At 43.1% G+C, this 16,154-nt stretch overlaps 1 protein-coding gene across 1 annotated transcript in view; it reads right to left on the bottom strand.

Annotated features, from left to right (window-relative positions):
• The window catches only part of LOC120018501 (kinase suppressor of Ras 1-like), a 60,591-nt gene that overhangs the window by 21,526 nt on the left and 22,911 nt on the right, over positions 1 to 16,154 (bottom strand). The gene's annotated exons all lie outside the window — the stretch shown is intronic.

The raw sequence follows: 16,154 nt of genomic DNA, 5'->3' as shown, positions 1-16,154 counted from the left end.
CTGTCTGTCTTCCTGCTTCTGGCATGCCAAAGCGGTGCATCAGGCATTGGGCCTAACAGAACATCTCCATGCTAGGCATAATAGGGAAGCCCTACAGAGTAGTCCAACACAACAGCAAGCCGCCAAACACAGTGGCCCTAGTAACCCCACAAAGCAGCCGTAGTAGAATGGGAGACTGCTAGAAACAGTATTAGAGAATCTCAACAAATAAAGACAGAATGCAGCCCGTGACCTCAAGTCTAACAGCCATAGAGACTACGTGATGGGGTTGATTCATATATCTCACTCAGTCTCGGATGGCTCAGGAAGTCCTTCCTCCAGACAGGACCATGAAGACAAGGAGAGAACCATAACTAATCAGGGCTTTGCCACCCAATCTCAGAAGACTGCCTCCACTTCCTATGAACACTAGCATTTTTCAACAGGCCATCATCCTGGACGCTCCAGATAAGACTAAGGCTGGCCTTAAGACCAGAGAACCAGGGATAGTGAGAAAGAATTATGGAAGAGAGAGAGAGAGAAAGAGAGAGAGAGGGGGGGTAGGTAGGGGATATACAGTTGAAGTCGGAAGTTTACATACACCTTAGCCAAATACATTTAAACTCAGATTTTCACAATTCCTGACATTTAATCAGAGTAAAAATTCCCTGTCTTAGGTCAGTTAGGATCACCACTTTATTTTAAGAATGTGAAATGTCAGAATAATAGTAGAGAGAATGATTTATTTCAGCTTTTATTTCTTTCATCACATTCCCAGTGGATCAGAAGTTTACATACACTCAATTAGTATTTGGTAGCATTGCCTTTAAATTGGTGTAACTGAGTCAGGTTTGTAGGCCTCCTTGCTCGCACACGTTTTTTCAGTTCTGCTCACAAATTTTCTATAGGATTGAGGTCAAAGCTTTGTGATGGCCACTCCAATACCTTGACTTTGTTGTCCTTAAGCCATTTTGCCACAACTTTGGAAGTATGCTTGTGGTCATTGTCCATTTGGAAGAGCCATTTGCGACCAAGCTTTAACTTCCTGACTGATGTCTTGAGATGATGCTTCAATATATCCACATAATTTTCCTCCTCATGATGCCATCTATTTTGTAAAGTGCACCAGACCCTCCTGCAGCAAAGCAATCCCACAACACGATGCTCCCGTGCTTCACGGTTGGGATGGTGTTTTTCGGCTTGCAAGCCTCCCCCTTTTTCCTCCAAACATAACAATGGTCTTAATGGCCAAACAGTTCTATTTTTGTTTCATCAGACCAGAGGACATTTCTCCAAAAAGTACGATCTTTGTCCCCATGTACATTTGCAAGCTGTAGTCTGGCTTTTTTATGGCGATTTTGGAGCAGTGGCTTCTTCCTTGCCCGAGCAGCCTTTCAGGTTATGTCGATATAGGACTCGTTTTACTGTGGATATAGATACTTTTGTACCTGTTTCCTCCAGCATCTTCACAAGGTCCTTTGCTGTTGTTCTGGGATTGATTTGCACTTTTCGCACCAAAGTACATTCATCTCTAGGAGACAGAACGCATCTCCTTCCTGAGCGGTATGACGGCTGCATGGTCCCATGGTGTTTATAATTGCGTGCTATTGTTTGTACAGATGAACGTGGTACCTTCAGGCGTTTGGAAATTGCTCCCAAGGATGAACCAGACTTGTGGAGGTCTACAATGGTTTTTCTGAGGTCTTGGCTGATTTCTTTTGATTTTCCCATGATGTCAAGCAAAGAGGCACTGAGTTTGAAGGTAGGCCTTGAAATACATCCACAGGTACACCTCCAATTGACTCAAATGATGTCAATTAGCCTATCAGAAGCTTCTAAAGCCATGACATAATTCTCTGGAATTTTCCTAGCTGTTTAAAGGCACAGTCAACTTAGTGTATGTAAACTTCTGACCCACTGGAATTGTGATACAGTGAATTATAAAATTATAACAATTGTTGGAAAAATTACTTGTGTCATGCACAAAGTAGATGTTCTAACCGACTTGCCAAAACTATAGTTTGTTAACAAGAAATGTGTGGAGTGGTTGAAAAACGAGTTTTAATTACTCCAACCTAAGTGTATGTAAACTTCCAACTTCAACTGTATCTTCCACAAGGGCACAGGAAACAGACGTTTTGTTGAGGTCCTTTGTACTTTTTCTGCTCTGACCGACCTCTTTCCTCTCTTCCTTGGGAGACATACTTCTATGTGTTCCCTGTTACCACAGCTGACCTGAGATTACACTAACTAACCCCTGGTTCTTCATACATGTGTTGATTCAGTCTGGTCCCATGCTGACACCAAAATCATCCTTAACACATACTGACATCGCCCATTAGTTGAAGTTTTACACAAGCAAGTCCCAAGTGTTTTAGGTAGCTATATACAAGTAAATGAGTAAATATCAGGAACAAATGGAAAAAATATGATATTCGTTGATTGGAACAAAAAGTGGAGCCATGCTAACTAAACACAACTCTTTCCCCCTGGTTATCATTGCCTCTTCATACATTTTCCTAAACTGTCCAGTCATGCAAATGTGGCAAAGAGGCACGCCTGATCTGGGCTCTGCCCTGAGGGCCATTCCTCACCTCTTCCTGTGTAAACACAGGCAGCGCTGAGCTGGGGACAAAGCCTCCCTCTCTCTCAAATCTCCCAAGGTTTACAATGGCTGAGGGCTGGGAGAAGAGCGCTCATTATCTGAGATCTTTTATAGCCTAGCCTGAGATCTGTTTGTGCTGTCTTCCTAACTGCTATGGTCATTATCACCACCAGGACTTGGCAAGACAAGTTTCAAATTTTAATATCACATTCACAAGTATAGTGAAATGCTTTTCTTAAAAACGCAAAGCCCAACAATGCAATAATCAACAAAAATGGATCACTAGAACAAAACACATGAGAAATAAGAATAAGCTATATGAAATACTTTATTGTGTAAGTAAGTAAGCATACTATATACAGGAAATATTTAAAAAGTCAGTTCCAGTACCATATTTACAATGTGCAGGGATACTGGATCGATAGATATGTATAGGGGTAAGGTGACTAGGCAACAGGATATAAGATAAACAGAGTAGCAGCAGTTTGCATGTGAGTGGGTGTGCAGGTGTGTAGAGTCAGTATGTTTTATTTATTTCACCTTTATTTAACCAGGTAGGCCAGTTGAAAACAAGTTCTCATTTACAACTGCGAACTGACCAAGATAAAGGAAAGCAGTGCGACAAAACCAACAACACAGAGTTACACATAAACAAACATGCAGTCAATAACACAATAGAAACATCAATGTACAGTGTGTGCAAATGTAGAAGATTAAGGCCTATTTATTGCCTTTCCTCCCTAGAGGCGAAATAATTACAATTTAGCATAAACACTGGAGTGATAGATGTGCAGATGATTTGCAAGTAGAGATACTGAGGAGCAAAAGAGCAAGAAGATAAATAACAATATGGGGATGAGGTAGTTGGGTGTGCTATTTACAGATTGGCTGTGTACAGGTACAGTGATCGGTAAGCTGCTCTGACAGCTGACGCTTAAAGTTAGAGAGGGAGATATAAGTCTAAAGCTTCAGTGATTTTTGCAATTCGTTCCAGTCATTGGCAGCAGAGAACTGGAAGGAAAGGCGGCCAAAGGAAGTGTTGGCTTTGGGGATGACCAGTGAAATAAACCTGCTGGAGCGCGTGCTACGGGAGGGTGTTGCTATGGTAACCAATGAGCTGAGATAAGTCGGGGCTTTACCTAGCAAAGACTTATAGATGACCTGGAGCCAGAGGGTTTGGCAACGAATATGTAGCGAGGACCAGTCAACGAGAACATACAGGTTGCAGTGGTGGGTAGTATATGGGGCTTTGGTGACAAAACGGATGGCACTGTGATAGACTACATCCAGTTTGCTAAGTAGACTGTTGGAGGCTATTTTGTAAATGACATCGCCGAAGTCAAGGATCGGTAGGATGGTCAGTTTTACGAGGGTATGTTTGGCAGCATGAGTGAAGGAGGCTTTGTTGTGAAATAGGAAGCCAATTCTAGATTTAATTTTGGATTGGAGATGCTTAATGTGAGTCTGGAAGGAGAGTTTACAGTCTAACCAGACACCTAAGTATTTGTAGTTGTCCACATATTCTAAGTCAGAACTGTCCAGAGTAGTGATGCTAGTCGGGCAGGCGGGAGGGTGCGGGCAGCAATCAGTTGAAGAGCATGCATTTAGTTTTACTAGCATTTAAAAGCAGTTGGAAGCCACAGGAGGAGTGTTGTATGGCATTGAAGCTCGTTTGGAGGTTTATTAACACAGTGTCCAAAGAAGGGCCAGATGTATACAGAATGGTGTCGTCTGCGTAGAGGTGGATCAGAGAATCTCCAGCAACAAGAGCGACATCATTGATATATTCAGTGAAAAGAGTCGTCCCGAGAATTGAACCCTGTGGCACCCCCATAGAGACTGCCAGAGGTCCGGACAACATGCCCTCCGATTTGACACACTGAACTCTATCTGAGAAGTAGTTGGTGAACCAGGCGAGGCAGTCATTTGAGAAGCCAAGGCTATTGGGTCTGCCGATAAGAATGCGCTGATTGACAGAGTCGAAAGCCTTGGCCAGGTCGATGAAGATGGCTGCACAGTACTGTCTTTTATTGATGGCGGTTATGATATCGTTTAGGACTTTGATGCCAAACTTTTCAACCTCCTGAGGGTGAAGAGGCCTTCTTCACGACTGTGCATGTGTGTTTGGACCATTTTAAGTTTTTAGGGATTTGGCACCGAGGAGTCTACCTTCTCCACTGCCACCACGTCAATGTGGATGGGGGCGTGCTCGCCCCCCCCTCCCCGTTTCCTGTAGTCCACGATCAGCTTCTTGGTCTTGCTGACCACACTGCCAGGTCACTGACCTCCTCCCTGTAGGTTGACTCATCATCGCCGGTTATTAGGCCTACCACCGTCGTGTCATCAGCCAACTTGATAATGGTGTTGGAGACGAGCGTGGCCACAAAGTCGTGGGTGAACAGGGAGTACAGCAGGGGACTAAACACCCCACCCCCCACCTGTGGGCCCCTGTGTTAAGGGTCAGCGTGGTGAAGGTGATGTTGCCTACCCTCACCACCTGGGGTCGGCCCGTCAGGAAGTCCAGGATCCAGTTGCAGAGGGAGGTGTTCAGACCCAGAGTCCTAAGCTTGGTGACAAGCTTGGAGGGGATAATCGTGTTGATCACTGAGCTGTAGTCAATGAACAGCATTCTCACATAGGTATTTTTCTTATCTAGGTGGGTGAGGTTAGTGTGGATAGCAATGGATCTGTTGTGGCGGTATGCAAATTGGAGTGGGTCTAGGGTGGCTGAGATGGTGGAGTTAATGTGTGCTATAACCAGCCTCTCGAAGCACTTCATTATTACAGAAGTGAGGGCTACAGGGCAGTAATCATTGTTGCATGAAGCCTTGGAATTCTTAGGAACAGGAATGATTGTGGTCATCTTAAAACATGTGGGGATTACAGACTGGGACAGGGACAGGTTGAAAATGACTGAATATGCCTGCCAGCTGTTCTGCACATGCTCTGAGAACGCGCCCTGGAATACCGTCAGGGCCTGCGGCCTTGTTGGTGTTGACCTGATTAAAGACCCTTCTCACGTTGGCCTCGGAGTGCGAGATCACCCAAAACAAAACAGATATGGGACCAGGCTAGCTCTTTTAGCACATCGGATCCCAAATGTACCCAACAGACTGTCAGCCGACTGGTGCCACTTTTAGTGTGATGAGGCATGGGTGAATACATTCCTGCACTGTGAGTCATATAGCGAATGGAAAGGAGCCCTGGCTAAATGAATGGCCATTGTTGCCAGGACACTTTCATAGGGAGGGAAAGACTTTATGGAGTGAATTGACAATCGCATTTTAGGAGCTGTGGTAGTATGGTCCACACAGATGCTAAAGTAGAGAATGGCTTGTATTCTAACCTATTCAATTAAAACAGGTCGGCAGACTTACAGGAACAGTCAAAACATTGTTGTTCTGCAAGAATACACATTTGCATTCATGGACTCAACACATTTTTGGGGACAAAACAATGTTGTCAATCCTTTGCATAACAACATACATCCACATGCTCTCTTGCTGTGAGCGGAGAATAATGTTATTTTCAATGAGACGCAACATTAGCCTACCTCAGTGTCCCGGACACAGCACCACATGTGCTGCTCTTCACTGGTCTGATCCTACTATCTCTGTCTGCCTTTCCCTATAAGTCCACCTGTTGAATCCAGGACCTGCAAGTTCAGCCACGTAAGTTCCTGTCTCGTAGTCTGTATCGGCGATCCTACGCTGTCCAGTGTTACGTGTCTGTGTGTGTGAGAGCACTAATGTCCATGCGTGTGTGAGAGAGTGCTTACGTCCATGTGTGTGTGTGCGTGTGCGTGTGTGTGGTATGTGGGGAGGCAGGACCGTGTGTATAAATAGCGTAGCGGGGGGGGGGGGGGGGGGGATAGGGGGTGTACTGTAGCTGGCATGGGGCAATGAAAACACTACAACCTATCTACTAACTCTATATCTCTTTCCTTTTATCTCTTTCCTTCTATGCCTTTCCTTTTATTTCTTTACTTCTATCTCTTTACTTCTGTCTTTCCTTTTATTTATTTCCTTTAATCTCTTTTCTTCTATATCTTTACTTCTTTACTTCTATGGCTTTCCTTTTATTTATTTCCTTTAATCTCTTTACTTCTATGTCTTTACTTCCATGTCTTTACTTCCATGTCTTTACTTCCATGTCTTTACTTCCATGTCTTTACTTCCATGTCTTTACTTCCATGTCTTTACTTCCATGTCTTTACTTCCATGTCTTTACTTCTATGTCTTTACTTCTATGTCTTTACTTCTATGTCTTTAATGCTGTCTTTTTATTTATTTACTTATATGTCTTTCCTTCTATCTCTATCTCGGAACCCACTCTTTCTTTCTGTGTCACTATTTCAGTCTCTTACTAAACTCAGCAAAAAAGGAAATGTCATCTCACTGTCAACTGTGTTAATTTTCAGCAAACTTATCATGTGTAAATATTTGTATGAACATAACAAGATTCAACAACTGAGACATAACCTGAACAAGTTCCACAGACATGTGACTAACAGAAATGGAATAATGTGTCCCTGAACAAAGGGGGGGGATCAAAAGTAACAGTCAGTATCTGGTGTGGCCACCAGCTGCATTAAGTACTGCAGTGCATCTCCTCCTCATGGACTGCACCACATTTGCCAGTTCTTGCTGTGAGATGTTACCCCACTCTTCCCCCAAGGCACCTGCAAGTTCTCTGACATTTCTGGGGGGAATGGCCCTAGCCCTTACCATCCGATCCAACAGGTCCCAGACGTGCTCAATGGGATTGAGATCTGAGCTCTTCGCTGGCCATGGCAGAACACTGACATTCCTGTCTTGCAGGAAATCACGCACAGAACGAGCAGTACGGCTGGTGGCATTGTCATGCTGGAGGATCATGTCAGGAAGAGCCTGCAGGAAGGGTACCACATGAGGGAGGAGGATGTCTTTCCTGTAGCGCACAGCGTTGAGATTGCCTGCAATGACAACAAGCTCAGTCCGATGATGCTGTGACACCAGACCATGAAGGACTCTCTACCTCCAAATCGATCCTGCTCCAGAGTACAGGCCTCGGTGTAACGCTCATTCCTTCGAAGATAAATGCGAATCCAACCATCACCCTTGGTGAGACAAAGCCGTGACTCATCAGTGAAGAGCACTTTTTGACAGTCCTGTCTGGTCCAGCGACGGTGGGTTTGTGCCCATAGGCGACGTTGTTGCCGGTGATGTCTGATGAGGACCTGCCTTACAATAGGCCTACAAGCCCTCAGTCCAGCCTCTCTCAGCCTATTGCGGACAGTCTGAGCACTGATGGAGGGATTGTGCGTTCCTGGTGTAACTCGGGCAGTTGTTGTTGCCATCCTGTACCTGTCCCGCAGGTGTGATGTTCGGATGTACCGATCCTGTGCAGGTGTTTTTACACATGGTCTGCCACTGCGAGGACGATCAGCTGTCCGTCCTGTCTCCCTGTAGTGCTGTCTTAGATGTCTCACAGTATGGACATTGCAATTTATTGCCCTGGCCACATCTGCAGTCCTCATGGCTCCTTGCAGCATGCCTAAGGCACGTTCACGCAGATGAGCAGGGACCCTGGGCATCTTTCTTTTGGTGTTTTTCAGTGTCAGAGAAAGGCCTCTTTAGTGTCCTAAGTTTTCATAACTGTGACCTTAATTGCCTACCGTCTGTAAGCTGTTAGTGTCTTAACGACCGTTCCACAGGTGCATGTTCATTAATGATTTATGGTTCATTGAATAAGCATGGGAAACAGTGCTTAAACCCTTTACACACAAGATCTGTGAAGTTATTTGGAGTTTTACGAATTAGCTTTGAAAGACAGGGTCCTGAAAAAGGGACATTTCTTTTTTTGCTGAGTTTATCTCTAGCCTTAATCTTAGCCTCTCTAAGCCACTGCAGAATCTCTCATCTTGCAGTCATAATTTGTAGATTTACATAATTAGTCTATCTCTTGCTCTCCCTCCCTAATTTTCTCAGAATCTCTCATACACACATACCACTCCTCCTTCTCCCCCTCTTGGCTGATCTTACACATTTAAATGGCCTCCCACTGGGCCCAGACAATTTCAACGTCTAGTGTTCATTTACATTTGGTTGAGTTGTCAACTAACGTGAATTCAACGTGAAACTTCACGTCACTTCCTGTTGAATGCGGAACAAAGAAGAGCTTGGTTTTGTTTGTTTGGAAAGTTTGTTGTTTGAAAGTGTATTGGAAAGTTCTTGGTAGCTAGCTTCTTAGTTTGGATCCCGCGACGCAGTTGGCATCAGTTGCTGGGACTGCTTGTTTCTTTTCAGTGATCCTGCCGACCAAGGACAGGTCTGAGGATGTCACGACTTCCGCCAAAGTTGGTGCCTCTCCTTGTTCGGGCGGCGTTCGGCGGTCGACGTCACCGGCTTTCTTTCTTTTTCCATTTGTTTTGTCTGTATTGTACACACCTGGTTCCCATTATGTTTTAATTATTTCCCTATTTAACCCTCTGGAGCCATCATGGTTTTGTTTGTGTTTATTGTTGTCAGTTGTCTCGTTTATTGTGATTCTGGATTTTCGTTCTCCTTGTTGGAAGATTATCTTTGAGTAAAGTTACTATTATTACTCATCTCTGTGTCCTGCGCCTGACTCCGCCTTACCCACATCACCTAGACTCTGACAGAGGAGCTATTTGGCATCACAGCTAGCCTAGCTGCTAGCTAGCTGCATATCAAGCTAGTAGGGTTTTCTTGAAAGCAGCCCACGACGCGGTTAGTGGCTGGGACCGCGGATTGTCCCGGGTTTGTGGCTGCCTAGATCCCTGCTGTTTGTTGTTTTCAATCTTCCCCGTGACCTGCCCTGTCTGGAACTGTGAGGATTAACAGTGTAACCTACATTGCTAGCTACCATGACAAAGACCAAAGCCAGCGGGAGTACCGTTGAGGACAGTGGTGTCTATCACACGTGAAGGATCTTTCCAATGAACAAAAAGAGACCTACAAGCAGTTGTTACAACAACAAGAAAATAGCTTCAAGTATTTTGTCCAAATGCTTGTGGATTCTACTAATAAAAGAATGGAAGACCTGACCAGAGAGGTCCAGGACCTGAAGAACAGTTTGCAGTTCTCCCAGGGTCAGCTCAACGAGTTGAAACAGGAGAACGGCAAGATGACAGCAATCTGTAAGTCATTGAGAGAGGACATTAGTTCTGTGTGTGAATCCATGATAACAATGATATATAAATCAGAGGGACAATCAAGGTGGAACAACATGGTTGTGGACGGAATTGCAGAATCTCCACATGAGACCTGGACAGAGTCTTAGGACAAAGTGAGGGAACTGATCTCTGAAAAATTGAAGATCGACCATAGGAAGATTGAGGTGGAGAGCGCCCACAGGACTGGAAAACCCTCCACCTGCCTAAGTGATAGGCCCAGGCCAATAGTGAACAAGTTCCTGAGGTTCAAAGACAAAGTAGCTGTTCTGGAAAGAGCCAAGAACTTGAGAGGAACCTATATCTTCCTCAACGAGGACTATCCTGAAGCTGTGCGCCAGAAGAGGAAGAACTGATCCCAGCCATGAAAGCTGCCAGAGCGCATGGGGACATTGCTTACATCCGCTATGACAGGCTCATTGTCCACCCTCCATCCCAGAAGCCTGGAAGGGATGAGAGAGCCAAGCCTATGGGTTCGTAGCTTCAAACCCGCAGCACACACCAATTGATTAATGGACTGCTGAATGTATATATTTTTCTCTTGCTTTGTTTGCTCTTTTCAATATTATGTCTATCTCTGATAAGCTACCCATGAAAGGGCTGAAAATAGCCCATATTTATATATGTAGCCTTAGAAATAAGGTTCATGAAATCAATAACTTGCTAACATCAGAAAACATTCATAAATTAGCCATTTCTGAGACTCACTTAGATACAGTTGAAGTCGGAAGTTTACATTCACTTAGGTTGGAGCCATTAAAACTTGTTTGTTTTTCAACCACTCCACAAATTTCTTGTTAGCAAACTATAGTTTTGGTAAGTCGGTTAGGACATCTACTTTGTGCATGACACAAGTAATTTTTCCAACAATTGTTTACAGACAGATTATTTCACTTATAATTCACTGTATCACAATTCCAGTGGGTCAGAAGTTTACATACACTAAGTTGACTGTACCTTTAAACAGCTTGGAAAATTCCAGAAAATTATGTCATGGCTTTAGAAGCTTCTGATAGGCTAATTGACATCATTTGAGTCAATTGGAGGTGTATCTGTGGATGTATTTCAAGGCCTACCTTCGAACTCAGTGCCTCTTTGCTTGACATCATGGGAAAATCAAAAGAAATCAGCCAAGACCTCAGAAAAATAATTGTAGACCTCCACAAGTCTGGTTCATCCTTGGGAGCAATTTCCAACGCCTGAAGGTACCACGTTCATCTGTACAAACATTAGTACGCAAGTATAAACACCATGGGACCACGCAGCCGTCATACCGCACAGGAAGGAGACGTGTTCTGTCTCCTAGAGATGAATGTACTTTGGTGAGAAAAGTGCAAATGAATCCCAGAACAACAGCAAAGGATCTTGTGAAGATGCTGGAGGAAACAGGTACAAAAGTATCTATATTCACAGTAAAACGAGTCCTATATCGACATAACCTGAATGGCCGCTCAGCAAGGAAGAAGCCACTGCTCCAAAACCGCCATTAAAAAAAGCCAGACTACGGTTTGCAACTGCACATGGGGACAAAGATCGTACTTTTTGGAGAAATGTCCTCTGGTCTGATGAAACAAAAATAGAACTGTTTGGCCATAATGACCATTGTTATGTTTGGAGGGAAAAGGGGATGCTTGCAAGCCGAAGAACACCATCCCAACCATGAAGCACAGGGGTCGCAGCATCATGTTGTGGGGCAGCTTTGCTGCATGAGGGACTAGTGCACTTCACAAAATAGATGGCATCATGAGGTAGGAAAATGATGTGGATATATTGAAGCAACATCTCAAGACGTCATTCAGGAAGTTAAAGCTTGGTCGCAAATGGGTCTTCCAAATGGACAATGACCCCAAGAATACTTCCAAAGTTCTGGCCAAATTGCTTAAGTACAACAAAGTCAAGGTATTGGAGTGGCCATCACAAAGCCCTGACCTCAATCCTATAGAAAATGTGTGTGCAGAACTGAAAAAGCGTGTGCAAGCAAGGAGGCCTACAAACCTGACTCAGTTACATCAGCTCTGTCAGGAAGTATGGGCCAAAATTCACCCAACTTATTGTGGGAAGCTTGTGGAAGGCTCCCCAAAATGTTTGACCCAAGTTAAACAATTTTAAGGAAATGCTACCAAATACTAATTGAGTGTATGTAAACTTCTGACCCACTGGGAATGTGATGAAAGAAATAAAAGCTGAAATAAATCATTTTCTCTACTATTATTCTGACATTTCACATTCTTAAAATAAAGTGGTGATCCTAACTGACCTAAGACAGGTCATTATTACTAGGATTAAATGTCAGTAATAGTGAAACACTGAGTTTAAATGTATTTGGCTAAGGTGTATGTAAACTTCCAACTTCAAATGTAATTCATTTGATGATACAGCAGTAGCAATACAAGGATATAACATATATAGAAGAGACATAAATGCTTATGGGGGAGGTGTTGATGTATATATTCAGAGCCAAATCCTTGTAATGCTTAGTGAAGATCTTATATTAGTGTTATTGAAGTGTTGTGGTTGCAGGTTCACTTGGCACATCTAAAGCATTTTCTTTTGGGGTGTTGCTATAGGCCACCAATTGCTAACAGTGTCTAAATAATATGTGTGAAATGCTTGCTAGTGTATGCGATGTAAACAAAGAGGTCTACTTTCTTGGGGACCTGAATATTGACTGGTTTTCATCAAGCTGTCCGCTCAAGAGGAAGCTTCTTACAGTAACCAGTGCCTGTAATCTGGTTCAGGTTATTAATCAACCAACCAGAGTGTTTACAAACACTATAGGAACAAGATCATCCACATGTATCGATCACATTTTTACTAATGCTGTTGAACTTTGTTCTAAAGCTGTATCCGTACCCATTGGATGAAGTGATCACAATATAGTGGCTATATCCAGGAAAGCCGAAGTTCCAACAGCTGGGACTAAAATAGTGTATAAGAGATCATACAAAAGATTTTGCTGTGACTCTTATGTGGATGATGTTAAAAATATTTGTTGGTCTGATGTGATTAATGAGGAGCATCCAGACGTGCACTTGATGAAATTATGAAATTGCTTCTTCCAATTATTGATAAACATGCACCTAACTGACTGTTAGAACTGTTAAGGCTCCATGGATTGATGAGGAATTGAAAAACTGTAAGGTTGAAAGAGATGGGGGAAAAGAAGTGGCTACACTGTTCTTGGCTGCACATCTGACTGGCTTACATACTGCAAATTGAGAAATTATGTGACTAAACTCAACAAAAAGAAGAAGAAAATGTATTATGGAGCCAAGATCACTGATATAAAGAATGATGGAAGAAAGGCCCTCTACTCTTTTCTATTTTTACCAATGACCTGCCACAGGCATTAAACAAAGCATGTGTGTCCATGTATGATTCAACCATATACACATCAGCAACCACAGCTAATGAAGTCACTGAAACCCTTAACAAAGAGTTGCAGACTGTTTTGGAATGTGTGGCAAGTAATAAACTGGTCCTGAACATCTTTAAAACTAAGAGCAATGTATTTGGTACAAATCATTCCTTAAGTTATAGACCTCAGCTGAATCTGGTAATGAATGGTGTGGCTGTTGGACAAGTTGAGGAGACTAAATTACTTGGTGTTACCTTAGATTGTAAACTGTCATGGTCAAAACATATAGATTCAATGGTTGTAAAGATGGAGAGAGGTCTGGCCGTAATAAAGAGATACTCTGCTTTTTTGACACCACACTCCAAAAAGCAAGTTCTTCAGGCTCTAGCTTTGTCTAATCTCTATTGTTGTCCAGTCATGTGGTCCAGTGCTGCAAGGAAAGACCTAGTTAAGCTGCAGCTGGACCAGAACAGAGCGGCACATTTTGCTCTTAATTGTAATCAGAGGGCTGATATAAATACTATGCATGCCAGTCTCTCTTGTCTAAGAGTTGAGGAGAGACTGACATCATCACTTCTTATTTTTATAAGAAACATTAATGTGTTGAAAATCCCAAATTGTTTGCATAGTCAACTTACACACAGCTCTGAAACACACACTTATCCCACCAGACATGCCACCAGGGGTCTTTTCACAGTCCCCAAATCCAGAACAAATTCAAGAAAGTATACAGTATTATATAGAGCCCTAATTACTTCCTTCCATCTCATATTGCTCAAATAAACAGCAAACCTGGTTTCAAAAAACAGATAAAGCAACAGCTCGCGGCACAACACCTCTCCCCCATTTGACCTATATAGTTTGTGTGTATGCATTGATATATAGGCTACGTTTTTATGTAGTTCTGTCTTTGAGCTGTTCTTGTCTGTTGATGTTCTGTATTATGTCATTCTGTATTGTGTTTCGTGTGGACCCCAGGAAGAGTAGCTACTGCTTTTGCAACAGCTAATGGGGATCCTAATAAAATACCAAATCAACAAAAAATGGCACGTTATTGAATTTATGTTAAATATTTGGTGGAAAAAATATGAAATTCCCAACGTCATCACATTCAATGTCTTGTTGAAATTACGTGGAAACAATGTTGATTCAATTAGTTTTTGCCCACTGGGCTGTGTTTGCAAAGAGGGCTTGGTAGATAGGAGCAGCTTAGACTGGTCCGTGATAGACATAGACTAGTGGGCCAGGACACATACTGTATATAACAAAATAGTATCCTCCTATTCTGTTTTTGACAGTGTCCAACTCCTGAATAGCATCATCTGCACAAACCTGCTGGGTGTGCAGTATACGTACATATATATTCTGCCATTTTGGTACAAAGTAAAAACACATAACACCTAAACATAGGCCGGGGTATAGTGAGGGGGGTATGGCTGGAGGCCAAGGACACGAGCTGGGACATGGAATGGAGAGGATCACGTCAAGAGTTGACTACAGACCAATAGGGTTTGGGGGTGGGTAGGTCTCAGAACCCAAAGCGTACAACAACAGTCCTAAATGCAGGTCTGTGAGAGAATACATTTATGGTAAAAAGTGATCGCTCATTTTCCATTGGCAGAGCAAACTGTCTCTATAAAAACACCAGATTAAATGTTTTTGTGTATGTACTAGTCCTGACAAAATACTGACAGAAACTCTCCCCGTGAAGCTGCTACTGCCAACTGGAAGGGTGGAGACAGAGCGGAACTACAAAAGCCTGCTTTCAGCTTCCAGCAAAGGCCTTCACTGCTATGAAATATGACCTATCATAAGCATGTTACTGTCCAAAAGAAACAAAGACCCAAATTCAATCTGACACAGATAAAGGGAGACGGTACTGCTGGTTCACTTAGGATGTTTAAATTGCATTGGATGAGTTAACCAGGTTCTGCATTGGAAGAGTTAACCAAGTTCTGCATTGGAGGAGTTAACCATGTTCTGCATTGGAGGAGTTAACCAGGTTCTGCATTGGAAGAGTTAACCAAGTTCTGCATTGGAGGAGTTAACCAGGTTCTGCATTGGAAGAGTTAACCAGGTTCTGCATTGGAGGAGTTAACCAGGTTCTGCATTGGAAGAGTTAACCAAGTTCTGCATTGGAGGAGTTAACCATGTTCTGCATTGGAGGAGTTAACCAGGTTCTGCATTGGAAGAGTTAACCAAGTTCTGCATTGGAGGAGTTAACCATGTTCTGCATTGGAGGAGTTAACCAGGTTCTGCATTGGAAGAGTTAACCAAGTTCTGCATTGGAGGAGTTAACCATGTTCTGCATTGGAGGAGTTAACCAGGTTCTGCATTGGAAGAGTTAACCAGGTTCTGCATTGGAGGAGTTAACCAGGTTCTGCATTGGAAAAGTTAACCAGGTTCTGCATTGGAAGAGTTAACCAGGTTCTGCATTGGAAGAGTTAACCAGGTTCTGCATTGGAGGAGTTAACCAGGTTCTGCATTGGAAGAGTTAACCAAGTTCTGCATTGGAGGAGTTAACCATGTTCTGCATTGGAGGAGTTAACCATGTTCTGCATTGGAGGAGTTAACCAAGTTCTGCATTGGAATAGTTAACCATGTTCTTTAACCATGTTAAAAGTTAAATGGCTCACAAGCTGCTCCAATTGTGGACATTTTCAGTGGATATTGATGGGAAACATCATCTGTCCTGAAATTATAGTAAGCAATACGCAGGAATGTCTTCTCTTGAATAGCCAACTGTTATGCCATGTCACGATCAGCTAAGGGACCTGGTCCAGAGTACATGGAATCTGAGGAGTCCAAGATGATCGCCCTCTCTAAGTCAAATGCAAACTAACCAAACTAACCTGGGTACTTTAACCTTTCAGAGGGGACTGTACAGGGATACCATTACATAGACTCTTGCTTTCCCTTTATTCACACACACACACAAACATGTATTTATTTTATTTTTATTTCACCTTTATTTAACCAGGTAGGCCAGTTGAGAACAAGTTCTCATTTACAACTGCGACCTGGCCAAGATAAAGCAA

The sequence above is a fragment of the Salvelinus namaycush genome, chromosome 23 (genome assembly GCF_016432855.1).
Source record: "Salvelinus namaycush isolate Seneca chromosome 23, SaNama_1.0, whole genome shotgun sequence".
NCBI lineage: Eukaryota > Metazoa > Chordata > Actinopteri > Salmoniformes > Salmonidae > Salvelinus > Salvelinus namaycush.
The sequence above is the reverse complement of the archived record's forward strand: the minus strand, read 5'-3'. Positions and strand labels throughout refer to the sequence as shown.